The sequence below is a fragment of the Elephantulus edwardii genome, unplaced genomic scaffold (assembly GCF_000299155.1).
Source record: "Elephantulus edwardii isolate Elephantulus edwardi_28Jun2011 unplaced genomic scaffold, EleEdw1.0 scaffold00291, whole genome shotgun sequence".
Taxonomy (NCBI): domain Eukaryota; kingdom Metazoa; phylum Chordata; class Mammalia; order Macroscelidea; family Macroscelididae; genus Elephantulus; species Elephantulus edwardii.
The window spans coordinates 804,398-818,360 of record NW_006400041.1 but is presented as its reverse complement, the minus strand read 5'-3'; the positions used below and the strand labels follow the sequence as shown (position 1 = coordinate 818,360).

General features: G+C 41.7%; 1 protein-coding gene across 1 annotated transcript in view; it reads right to left on the bottom strand.

Annotated features, from left to right (window-relative positions):
• The window catches only part of FER1L5 (fer-1-like 5 (C. elegans)), an 87,490-nt gene that overhangs the window by 21,640 nt on the left and 51,887 nt on the right, over positions 1-13,963 (bottom strand). The gene's annotated exons all lie outside the window — the stretch shown is intronic.

The window sequence follows — 13,963 nt, the reverse complement described above, 5'->3', positions numbered from 1 at the left end:
ATATACCACAGCTTCTCTACCCATTCATTTGTTGATGGGCATTTAGGTTGTTTCCAACTCCTTGCTATTGTAAACAAAGCCGCGATAAACATGGGTATGCATATATCTGCTTGGATGTCATTTATGGTCTCTTTAGGATATATTCCCAGTAGTGGAATTGCTGGGTCAAATGGTATCTCTATTTGCAACTGCATCTTGTATCTTACAAGAGATAAAAAGGTGAATGAAGTGAACGGAGAGAAGGGGCTTGCTTACCATCAAGAAAGAAAAGTCAGAAGTGAAGTGTATCCTTTGGACCTGTGCTGAGGACTTGCTAGACACACAGGAAAATAATAGATGCCCAATCACAAGTAGATCTCTAAGGAATACTGGGGCTGCTGATATTGGAAGGAGGTCAGGGCCTTCCTCCAGAAATTACACAGAGAAAGACCTTTTCTCTACCTCTGTTACCTTGAATTAGAACTTTCAGCCTCCCCAAAGAGCTCTGGTGGCCTAGTGGTAAGAAACTGTGCTGCAATCCCAAAGGCATGTGGTTCAAATCCACAAGCTGCTCCTCAGGAAAAAGATGGACAATTTCCTCCTGTATGACTCACTACCTCTGAAAGTGTGCAGGAGGGTTAGCTATGGGTGTGTTCCAACTCGACTGTACACTACAACAGCCTCCCCAGATGGAAAAGGGTAAATTTGTTAAGGACATCCATTTATCTCGTTTTATTTAGCAGCATAGATACTTGAGACAGAGGGTCTCTGAAGGACTTGGGGAGTTCCTCTCTTCATGTATCACATCAGAGGGGCTTCGCTAGACTATTTCATCCTTCTAAGATGCAATCTGAAGACCATCTTGACCGAATGCCTTCTGCCAGGTGAGTGGGTCAGGGGCTATGTAAGGATGTGTGCACATTAATAAACCTGGAAGGTTCTTATGGGGTACTCAGGATGCTCCATGCTCCAGACAGCCTTGCAGGTGGGGAAGTCAAGAGTAGATGATAGGACGCAGTTTGTCTAAGATGACCATGGTCAGCACATGGATCTCTCTCTCCAGTGTTGTTGTTGTTGTTGTTATGTGCCGTTGAGTCGCTTGTGACTCATAGCAACCCTATGTACAACAGCCCTAAAACTTGCTCTATCCTGTGCCAATCTCAATGCCTCTGGCACACCCATCCCTATTACCCCAGTCACTGAATCAATCAACCTCATAGAGGGTCTTCCCCTTCTGTGCCGTCCCTCCACCCTCCCAAGCATGATGTCCCTCTCCAAGGACCTCTCCCTCCTTATAACATATCCAAAGTATGTCAGATGAAGCTTCGGAATCCTTACCTCCAAGGAGCAGCCTGGTTTAACCCTTCTCAAGATTGACTCTGTTTGTTTTCTTGGCAGTCCAGGGTACATTCAATACTCTTCTCCAGCACCACAGCTCAAAGGCATCAATTCTCCTTCTATCCTCCTCAGTCACTGTCCAACTCTCTGATGCAAAACAAGTGATTGCAAAGACCATAGCCTGTATCAGACGCACCTTAGTCTCCAGAGTGACACATTGCTCTTCAGTACCCTGGAGAGGTCCATATCAGCAGAACTTCCCATCGCAATACTTTTTTTTAATTTCCTGGCTACTGGTGCCAAGAGTGTTCACCGTGGAGCCAAGCAGACTAAAGTTGTTAACAATCTCAATCTCTTCACCATCTATCCTGATGCTGTCAATTGGTCCAGAGGTGAGAATCTTTGTCTTCTTGACATTGAGCTTCAATCCATACTGAAGGCTGCAGTCCTTGACCCTCTGCAGCAAGCATTTCAGGTCCTCAGTTTCAGCAAGCAGGGTTGTGTCATCTGCATAACGCAGATTGTTAATAGATCTTCCACAAATCCTGACGCCACACTTCTCCTCATAGAACCCAGCCTCTCGGATAATCTGTTCTGCATACAGGTTTAAAAGGTATGGAGATAGGACACATCTCTGGCGTAGACCCTTCCCAGTTTTGAACCATGCAGTGTTCCCTTGCTGTGTTCTGACGACTGCCTCTTGGTCTAAGTACAGGTTTTGCATTAGAACGATCAAGTGTTCTGGGATTTCCATTCTTCTCAGAGTCAGCCACAGTTTATTATGATCCACACAGTCAAACACCTTTGCATAATCAATGAAACACAGATAGACATTCCTCTGAAATTCCCTGCTTTCAGCTAAGATCCATCTAACGTCAGCTACAATATTCCTAGTACCACAACCCCTTCTAAACCCAGCCTGGACTTCTGGTAGTTCTCTGCTGATGTGCTGTTCCAGTCCTTTTTGGATAATCTTCAGTAGAATCTTGCTTGCATGTGAAATCAATGATATTGTTCTATAGTTTCCACGCCCTGTTGGGTCACCCTTCTTTGGAATGGGAACAAATATAGATCTCTTCCAGTTAGTTGGTCAAGTGATTGTTCTTCAAATTTCTTGGCACAGCTTGGTGAGCACATCCAGGGCAGCATCTGTTAGCTGAAATATGTCAACTGGTATACCAGCTATTCCTGGGGCCTTATTTTTTGCTATTTCCTTCAAAGCAGCTTGAACTTCTTCCTTCATCACCATAGTACCACTAAACTTAAGAGACACTGTTCACAGCATAAGAAATTGTCAAGAGCTCACGTATTTGGAATCTCAGAAGCCAAGAAAACTTCAGATACAAGCTGTCAGATTAAGAGTTGGACAATGGAAGACAAATGTTGAAGAGTTTTGGTAGAAGTGAAGGGGTATCCTGGTGGAGGGTGGAGCTGGGAAATAAGTGGGTCAACACACTGGGCCAAGGGCAGGGACGACACTCGCTGTCGTTAACTCCACAATGAGGGATTTATCATTCACTGTTCTGTAAATTGCTTGTCTGTCAGATACTCCTAAATCTGAACATTCAGATTAAGACAGACTAGGAAGGATTGGCCATCCACTTCTGTAATAACAGGCCTCTGAAAACCTTATGTACAACAGAACACATGTATATAACAGAAAGGGCAACTGAGCCCGAAAACCTTATGTACAACAAACCACATGTAGACAACAGAAAGGCCAACTGAGCCTGAGCTTTCAGGTGTAGAAATACAAAGGAAGAGGAACAGTTGTAAGCAGACTCTCCAGTGTACCTGCTCTTAACCTCCAGCAGGATGCTAGGGCAAGCTTCCGCTGACCTCAGGAGAATGTCGTAGGTAGAGTGAGTGCAAAGTGTGGGTAGACACTGGGGGAAACACATGACTATGACCACTAGTGACCCTCACAGCCCAGGAACAAAATTCACCCCATAGCTCAACTTTCAGTCAAACCATAGCCAAGTCTGCAAGGTGACCAGGAAGACCAGGGACAGATGCCCTTCAAAGCAATCACCCTGCCAAAGTCCAAGGGGGACATTTATGCAGGGATAATTGATGAAAGGCAGGGGCATGATAGCATGATGAATGGATATGAACATCACAGGGAAGTGGGCTTACACTATGGGGACGATAATGCCATAAAACACTATGTGTGTGGTGTGAAGTACAGTACATATGAACTTTGCAAGGAAAACAATATAAAATAACAAACTCCAGTGCAACCACTGTGGAAGGTGGTATGGCGCTTTCTCAAAAAGTTGCAAATAGAGATACCATTTGACCCAGCAATTCCACTACTGGGAATATATCCCAAAGAGACCATAACTGACATCCAAGCAGATATATGCACACCCATGTTTATCGCAGCTCTGTTCACAATAGCAAGGAGTTGGAAACAACCCAGGTGCCCATTGACAAATGAATGGGTAGGCAAGCTGTGGTATATTCATACAATGGAATACTACGCTGCATTGAAAAACAAGGAAATCATTCAATATTATTCAAAATGGGTGAGCCTGGAGGACATTATGCTGAGTGAAATATCTCAGTCGCAAAAGGACAAATATTGCATGGTGCCACTGCTGTAAAATGGGACTGATATCAGGGAGGGGGTAAGACTGAGAAAAACTGCATAAATTGTGTATACTGCACTGAAACAGATGAGGGACTGAATAATTTAAAAGCGATGTATGATAGGGTATTATGGTTATCACAAGAGTCCACAATTAAGGTTGCATAGTGGAATGTATTTGGGACGGTGGGAGGGGTACGGGGGGATTGTGTACCAGGGAGGGAGTCTTACTTTTGAAAAAGAGGAGCGAACTGGAGGGCGGGGGGGAGAGGGCTGGGCGGGGAGAGAAGTGCAGCAATGAATGAATGGAAATCCAAATTCTCTGTAAATGTTCATTAAAATTATTAAAAAATATAAAATTAAAAAAATAACAAACTCAAAAATGAACGTGCATGGTTGAGTAGAAAGCCAGTTTGCTCTGTAAACTTTCACTCACATTTCTCTCACACATACAAAGGAATAGAAAGAAAAAAAATTAAGAGTGAAAATGAACCTCAGTAAGATTGCTACTTAAGGGGGAAGTGGTAAGGCAGGGAGCAGGTCCTGCCTTGAGGTGAACTCACCCTGAGCAATTTAGGAAGTGTGGGTTCAGGGAAGAGCTTGGTTGGGGTTTGGTTGAGGCAGGGGGGCAAACCATCTGCTGCTGCAGAGGAAGTGAGGAGAGGAAGCAAAGGAACCTAAAATGGGGCAGGCTGGATTCTGTAGCAACTTTCCTGATTGGAGTGGAAAGTTAGATGAAGTAGGAAGATTCTTTTGTGAACTAGCTTGCTGAGTTGATAACAAAGGGAAAAAATCCACAGAAAAAAAACCCAAAAAACCAAAACCAAACCCACAAAATATAAGCAGAAAGTCAGTGAGCTAAGTGAACGCCAATTGACTTGTCTTCTAGCTATCTGGCAAATCTTGGAGAATGTGCCTTCCCATCAGCAAAGGGATAGGCATGGGGCAGGACAGGATGCCTAGCACTGCCCAAGTTGGGCATTCTGGGGGACCCCAGGGTAAGACCAAGGAAGAGAATGCACCACGCAGAAGAGACAGGGAAGAAAGTGGCCTGTGTCCATAGTGGCCCTGGATGGAGGAGCAGCAAAGCCTCCTGAACAGTGTGGAAGACAAAGTGCAGCCTCACACACATTTGCTTCTGACTTAATGCCACTGGTGTGGCCTGAAGTATGTTAAGCAGAAAATGCAATTAGTTACCACAGGAAGATGAGCTGTTGAGAATCACTACATTTACTCTACCCTGGCAGTTCCAATCCTTTGTACACACCCAGCAGGAAGGCATGCTCAGCATTGCCAGAGACATGCAGAAGATGCTCACGGAGCACTGTGCACTCACTGTAGTTGTCATGAGCTCCTGGCTCATGGGATCATTATGGACAGTAAAACATCATCTCCATGAACAGCTATAGGCCAAACTGGATGACCCATTGAACATTCAGTAGCTGAACTTTGGAAGTAGATCACCAGGCCTTTCTTTCTGCTCTTCATCATGGAATTGTTCTGTGACCTGTTCCTCATTGTTGGATCACCCACTCCACCACTGACTGGAACTGGCCATATGTATGGTGTGTAAAGTGCACTGAATCCAGATCTCCCACATAGAAGGTATGAATTTTACCTTTGAACCACCAATGCCTGGCAGCACTATTCAGAAATAGTCAAAATAGGCCCCAGTAACAGAAGGGACAAGTAAATGATGAAATATTAACATAATGGAATAATAAAGGTCACATAGCAATAAGAATCATCTACACCGACATCAAACCACAGGAATGCACTTGGCAAACAAAATTATGAGCCAGATGCTGAAGAATACATGTATGATGATTACTTTTACAGTATGTTATAAGTCAGACAATTAAGTGGAGGGCAGTGTGGTCCAAAGGGCATTGGGGTGTTGGACTTCTGTTTGTGACCTCAGCCTTGCCCTGTAGCTGTGTTTGTTCTGTGATATTTCATTGGGCTGGGAATTCTGCATTGTGTAATTTTCTCAATGCGTGTATTACTTGTACCAACAACTAAAAATTTGGAAAATAGTGGAGATAAAAGAGATGAAACAAATATGTAAAATTTGTGGTGGTTCAGTGCCTATTGAGTCAAGTACAATTTAGACCCTATGAATATCAGATCGTAACCCTGCACTATCCTGTGCCATCGTCATCTCTACTACAAGAGAGCCCATTGTTATAATCACTGTGTAATACATAAAATAAAATATATACAGAGTGCCAAATTGTGGCAAATGCCATGAGGAATGATGTGAAGTAGAAGATAGGGCTCTGCCAAGCAGGAAGGGTGGTTTGCAATTGTGAACAGGCTGGTTCCCTCAGGCCTTTATGAGAAGAACGGGAAATGTCCAGGACACAGACCCAGGAAGTGAGCAGATGAAAACCATTAATGTGAAGCTGGAAAATCTGGGGGGCAGGTCAAAGTCGCAGAGAACAGAAATGAGTTCCAGGAGGTGACATGGCAGGAAAGGGGAAGAGATCATTTTCACAGAGAAAATTGATTCTAATTCTCCAGAACTGCTGGAATTCTGGATGCAGCTTCAGGCCTTGGCACTGAAAGAAGTGTTAGAATCAGTAGAGATGAGTGGCTGGAGCTCTCAGGTATGAGCATGGGGACACACATCGGTCATTTCCTTTTTCTACCCTTTGACAGCGTTTGAAGCAAGGGAGAAGAAGATCACTCTGCTTTTAGAAACACAAGTAGACAGACATCATTTTGCAGACTCAAAAATATGCTTGCAGACTGTCAAGAACCATGGTGACCCCAGAGGAGCCCTGAAGGGCCAAGAACAACGTGATCACCAGAGGAGCCCTGGAGGAAGGCAGCCTGGGCCCCCGGGGTGGGGGGTGGGGCAGGGAATCGGAGGCAGGCTGCTCGAAGTGCTGCTCAATTGGAGAAGGTTGCAGAAAGTGCCAGCAAAAACATATTCCCTGGCACTCAGGAGGCAGAAAGGAAATGTGAATCAGTGGGAAGCAGAAAAGAAGAAAGAAGAGAAAAAGCCAAAAACATCTCCAAAAGGAAGACAACGTAAGGAGAAACCCAGGAGGATGCCGAGTTAGCCAAACTCCGGAGTTGGTGGGTTCCCACTGAGAGCATCGTGCTGGGTTCAGGGGCTGCTGGTCTCCCCTGTGGCACCAGAGCTCAGTGAGAAACCATTGAGGAAGAGGCATTGCAGCCAAAGCTGAGGTCTCTGGTGGGATGCAGCTATTTCCAGAGAAACTTCATCAGCTGGCAAATTAAGGAGCTCTGCTGGCTTAGTGCTTAGGATTTGTAGTGCCAACCCAAAGGCAGACAGTTCAAAGCCACTATTTGCTCCTTGGGATAAAGATGGGAAATCTTTCTTGCAAATAACTGTCTTTGAAAACCCACAGGAGGGTCAGTTATGAGTTGGTCCCATTTTGATGGTACAAAACAACAACAATCAGCCAGCAAGAGGGCTCTGGTGGAGTAATTGGTAAGGAGTTGTGTTGCCAGCCCAAGAATAGCTAGTTCAAATCCACCAACTGCTTCGAGGAAGATGGGCAATCTCCTGTCATGCAGCTCCCAGCTTCTGGAAACCTGCTGGAGGGCCAGCTGTGGGTCAATTCCAACTTATGACAATGAGAGAAGTCAGTTGGCAGGGAATCTGGGAAATGTAGATCTGTGGTAGCACCACCACTGAGAGACAGCAGAGCGTGCAGGGGCCTCCCCTGCTGGAGAAATCGAGGGCAAATGGGGAAAGATCAACACAGGAACTATACGTAACTACTGCTTGATCAATTCCACTTTGGGTGTTTTATCCTATCCTACCTATGGATTCTTTTGTGAAATAGCTCACAGATACAATTACTCATTACCAGCATTTTTGGCAATTGGAAAAGACATATCAAGGTAAAAAGAATGAACACTCAAATTTTTTTTGTTCTTCTGTGTCTGGATTGTTTTATTAAACATTATGTTTGTAAGGCTCATCTACATTTTTGCACATCTTTATACCTGTCTAGTAATCTTTTGTGTGCATATACTATGTTTTATCTATGCATTCTGCTACTAATGGACAATTAAGTGATTTCCAGGATTTGGATATTTCAAATATATCACCTAGGAACCTTCTTGAATAAGTCTTTTTATGACCAAAAACACTCATTTTGGTTTTTTGGGTTGTTTTTCTTTTTTTGGTGTGTGTGTGTGTGTGTGTGTGTGTGTGTGAGTGTAGTGTGTCCTTAGGGGTATAAGTGCTAAACTACATGATATGTTCAATTTCAGAAGATACAGCCAACCTGTTTTCTAAAACATTTATATACTTAGTGTTTCTCATGTTTACACTTAAGTCATTCTGGCGTGTGTCATTTTTAGCAGGTTTTTTTTTATTGTTTTTTTTTACAACACATGCAGCACGTAGCAAAGCAAGTCCTAGGGACTGGGGAAGGCACAAACACATGGGCCCTGGTCTTAGAAATTTGTAGTCTGAGAAGAGAGAAATAAACCACACATACAATTCAGAGTAATGGGAGATATATAAGAAAAGCAAATGAAAATGCAGTGAACACATCTAGAGGACCTTGACTAACACACCAAGAGATGGTAAGGAATGGATGAGTTGGGGCTAGTGAGGTAAAGAGAACAATACAGTAAAGATGAGCGAACAAAGAAAGGAAGACACAGGTGTACTTCATCCATTGCTGTCAAATTAGATTTGACTTAAACTTGACCTTCCATTGGGTCTCTAACGCTATAAATCAGAAGGGAGGAGATTGCCTTTCTTTTTCTGGAGAAGTCACTCATGAGTTAGGTTAGGTCTTTGTGTTACAGGGCAACTCCCTGCAGACTACATCAGCAAAGTTCCTGAGGTTTGTTTTGTTCTTACTGTTGTTATGGGCTGCCAAGTCAACTACGACACATAGCTACCATATGAAATGCCAGCATGCTCAAGCCTATTGAGACAGTAACTGTATCAATTCATGTTCTTGAGATTCTTTCTCTCTATGTCTGTTCCTCTACCTTTCCCAGCATGACATCTTTTTCCAAGGAGGGCCCCCAGCCCCGACAACACTCTTATACATGTGAGATGAAGTTTCATCATCCTTGCTTCTAGGCAGAAACTTGCTTGCACTTTCTCCAAGAAAGCCTTGTTTGTTCTTTTGGCAGCCCATATCATAGGATATTTTATATTTTACACCACAATTCAAAGGCATCTATTCTTCTGTCATCCTCACTCATTGTCTAAATTTCAAATCTATAGGAAGAAATTGCAAATAGTATGGTTTGGATAAGGTGCACCTTGGTCTTTAAACTGACACCATTGCTTTTTAGCACTTTGGCGAGGTCTTTGACAGTAGATTTCTCCAGTGCAACATGTCTTCTGATTTCTGTGGGTTTTTTTTTCCCACAAATACTGATTCTTCTTTATTTTTTTAAAATTTATTATTAATTTCAATGAAAATTTACAGACTTTGGCTTTCCATTCATTCATTGCTGCACTATTCTCCCTCTCAACCCTCCCCGCTGCAGTACACTACCCTCTTGGAAAAGTAAAAGAAAAATTCTTTCATTGTTTTACAATCCCTCGCACCAGGTCCACTCCACTATACAGCCTTCACTCTGGACTCCAGCCATGGCAAAAATACCTAATAACGTATCCCTCTTAAACCGTTTTCTCCCTCATCTGTTTCAATGCAGTATACATTATTGAAACCATCGTTCTCAGCCTCCCCCCAGCCCCAAGGTCAGTCCTGTTTTACATCAGTGGCACCATGCAGTATTTGTTCTTTTGTGACTGAGATACTTCACTCAGCATAATGTCCTCCAGGGTCACCCATTTTGAATATTGCATGAGTTCCTTGTTTTTCAATGCAGCATAGTATTCCATTGTGTGAATATACCACAGTTTCTCTATCCATTCGTTTGTTAATGGGCACTTAGGTTGTTTTCAACTCCTTGTGAGCAAAGCCACAATAAACACGGGTGTGTGTATATCTGCTTGGATGTCAGTTATGGTCTCTTTGGGGCAAATAATTTTTAAAAGCATTCTTTTGCAGAAATTGAAGCAACAGCAATAATATATTCAAATTATTTTATGCTGGGAATTTGAAGCCTTAGAACACACCTAGATGAAATTCTTAGGCAACTTAATATACCAAAATTGAACAGAAAATCTGAGTAATCATTAAATCAATTTAAATAATGAAAGGTATAAAACAAGTCTAGAGGTGGATGTGATGACAATCTGGCAGCGATGTTTGTCACCCATTGATTGCCAAAGTTGACCCTGCTGATCTGGTGAGGCAGGTGTGCCCTTCCTCAGTGCTTTGTGAAAATCCCCCCTGAAGCTGCGTGCTCAGTCAAAGGGGACAACCTTCGGCGACAGATGGAGCCCTGTCCTTCGGTCAAGGGTATATGAAGAGCTGTGCTTCCCCGCTAGACCTTCTAAACAAACTCTCAGAGGTGACGTCTAGACTTTTAAGGAACAGATAAGATATCTTACTCAGATACTTCCAGAGCTAGAAGACAAGAAAATGCTACTCAATTTTTTTCATAAAGCTCTCATAGCATGCACATCCAAAACTTTCTTCAACAGGGTAAAAAGGGAAGCCACAGACTGGGGAAAAAAACCATTTGGTAATGACATGTCAAATAAGAGACTTATATCTAGAATTTATAAAATACTTGAGCACAACAACAAGATAAAGGTAAATAATCCAATGGAAAAATGGGCACAGGATATGAACAGACACTTCACCATAGAAGACATTCAGATGGCCAACAAGCACATGAAGAAATGTTCAAAATCCCTAACTCTGAGAGAGATGCAAATCAAGACAACTATGAGATACCATCTCACCCCAGTCAGAATAGCAAAATTTAACAGAACAGCAAGCAACAAATGTTGGCAAGGTTGTGGAGAAACTGGAACCCTTATTCACTGTTGGTGGGAGTGTAAAATGGTGCAACCACTGTGGAAGGCGGTATGGCGCTTTCTCAAAAAGCTGCAAATAGTGAAACCATTTGACCCAGCAATTCTGCTACTGGGAATATACCCCAAAGAGATCATAACTGCCACTCAAGCAGAAATATGCACACCCATGTTTATTGTGGCTTTGTTCACTATAGCAAGGAGTTGGAAACAACCTAAGTGCCCATCAACAAACAAATGGATAGAGAAGCTGTGGTATATTCACACAATGGAATGCTACACTGCATTGAAAACAAGGAATTCATGCAATATTATTCAAAACTGGTAACCCTGGAGGACATTATGCTGAGTGAAGTATCTCAGTTGCAAAAGGACAAATACTGCATAGTGGCACTGTTATAAAATGGGACTGACGTAGGGGTTGGGGGAAGACTGAGAAAGATGAGATGAATAATGTATACTGCATTGAAACAGAGGAGGGAGAAAACTGTTTAAAAGGGATATGTGATTAGGTATTATTGTCATGACAGGAGACCAGAATGAAGACTACGTAGTGGAGTGGACCTGGGGGGAGGGATGTATACATTGAAAGAATTTTTGTTTTACTTTTCAAAGAGAAGAGTCTACTGGGGAGGGGGGTGGGCAGGGAGAAAAGTGCAACAATGAATGAATGGAAATCCAAAGTCTATGTAAATTTTCATTAAAATTAAAGAAATTATTAAAAATATTTTTTAAAAAGCTCTCATAGCATAGACCACAGAGAACTAGACACATAAAGAAGAATACGGCATCAGGGCTGGAGGAAGACTCATAAACATCCTGCACTATAAAGGTGACACAACTTTGCTTGTAGAAAGTAAAGAGGATTTGAAGCATTTACTGTAGAAGATCAGAGACTATAACTTTCAATATGGATTATATTTCAACATCAAGAAAACAAAAATCCTCATTTGGATCAATATTATGATTGATAGAGAAAAGATTGAAGCTGTCAAGGATTTAATTTTACTTGGATCCACAATCATCCATGATAGCACGTAAAGAAATAAAAAAAAAGTAAATAAAAATGAATTGCAATGGACAAATCTGTTGTCAAGGAGCAATGATGTCAGTTTAAATAATGAAGATATGCCTGATCCAATCCTACTTTTTAATTACTTCTTATGCATGTAAAACAGACCATAAATAAAGAGGACAGAAGAAAAATTGATACATTTCAGACTGCCAAAGAACAAACAAATCTGTCTTGGAGGGAATGCAACCAGGGAGCTCCTTAGAGACAAGGATGATGAAACTATGTAACACATATTTTGAGCATATTGTCAGGAGGGGCTAGTCCTTAGAAAAAGATATCATGCTTGTAAAGGGGGAGGGTCAGAGAAAGAGAAAGACCCTTAACAAGATGGGCTTGAGTATATCAGAGATGGTGAGTATGGTACAGGATACGGCAAACTTCAGATCTGTTGTTCTTAGGATCTTTGAATCATACTCAATGTTATGGCACCTTATAACAACCGCTTTCACATTATATGCTGAAATGAAGCCAAGTTAGGTCATAGTTATAAATCAAAACGGTACCCACTGCCCTCAGTCTGATTCCAACTCATGCCAGGTTCCTGAGGTTGTAAATCTTAATAAGAGGGGATGGCTTCATATTTCTATTGTTGAGGGACTTGTGGATTTGAACTGCTGACCTTTTTTGGTTAATTGCCCAATACTTCATCTACTCCAGCACCTGAGTTCCTTACAGATACACATAAAGAAGTATAAACTATAAAGCTTGTAGAGTAAAACATAGCATCTTGATCAGAGTATACACAAATTTTTGTTAGATCGCATAATCACAAACCATAAAGGGAAAACCAAATCATAAAAATTAGAAATTTCTCCTCTTCAAGAAGCACAAAAGTCAAGCTATAGGAAAAAAAATAACGAAACGTACCTATTTGATTAAAGACTTGTATCCAAAATCTAAAATAATTCCTGTAATTAAATATAACAAAGAAAAGAAACCTAACCAAAGTGTGCAAAAGACATGTACAGTCCCTTTATTAAGAATATAATGACTATGCTCATCTAGATGATAACATAATTATGATAAAAACAAAAGGGGGGAAATATGGAAAGCCAATACTAAATATTTGTAATAATCTGAATGCTATTTAAATTTAAAAAACTTAAAAAAAAGATTAAAACAAAACAAAAGAAAATAATATAATGACTAATAAGCATATGAAAAGATCCCTAGCATCACTACTAAACAGGGCCAGGTAAGTTAAAACAATAAGGAGGTATATCTTTAGAGCCAAAAAATTTTTTCAAATGCTAAAAAGACTGACAAACCCAAACATTGACGAGGACATGAAGTACTTAAACATTTCTGTGTGCTAACTTGTTTGGGAAATGGGCAGGCATTTTCTTAAAGAACTCCAAGAGAGAAATGAAAACATGTTTCCACAAAAAGGTATGTACAAGGGTGCTCGTCACAGGACGTCTGGTGGTACCCACAGTGTTTTGTGCTGCTAATGAAAAATGGTGAGAGCAGCTTTATTGATAATAATACTTCACAACTTGAATCAATACAGATGTTCATGAATGGTTACAGTCATAATGTGAGACATGTAAACCAAGCCAGCCCCTTGGACACTGTGTAACTCACCATACCTTCCATTAGCATGCTGTGGCTGTAAATCTTCAAGGGAAGAAACTGCCCATCTCTCTTCTAAGAGGGGCTGATGGATTTGAACCAAGTTACTTGTTAGGACACCAGAGCTTCTTTACTAACCAAGTACCCTGACTCACGCCATTGAGTTGGTTCTGATGCGTGCCAACCCTTGACTGGGTTCTGAGGTTTATCAAAATGAGAGCAGATAGCCTATCTTTCTCCTTGGAGTCACTGCTGTCTCTAAGCCTTTGGAATTCTGCAGCCCTGAGTTCCCTGCTACAGGACTTTAAAAACACCACGGTGCAACCACTCTGGAAAGCGATGTGGCGCATTCTCAAAAAGTTGCAAATAGAGATACCATTTGACCCAGCAATTCCACTACTGGGAATATACCCTAAAGAGACCATAAAATGACATCCAAGTAGATATATGCATTCCCATGTTTTATCGCGGCTTTGTTTACAATAGCAAGGAGTTGGAAACAACCTAA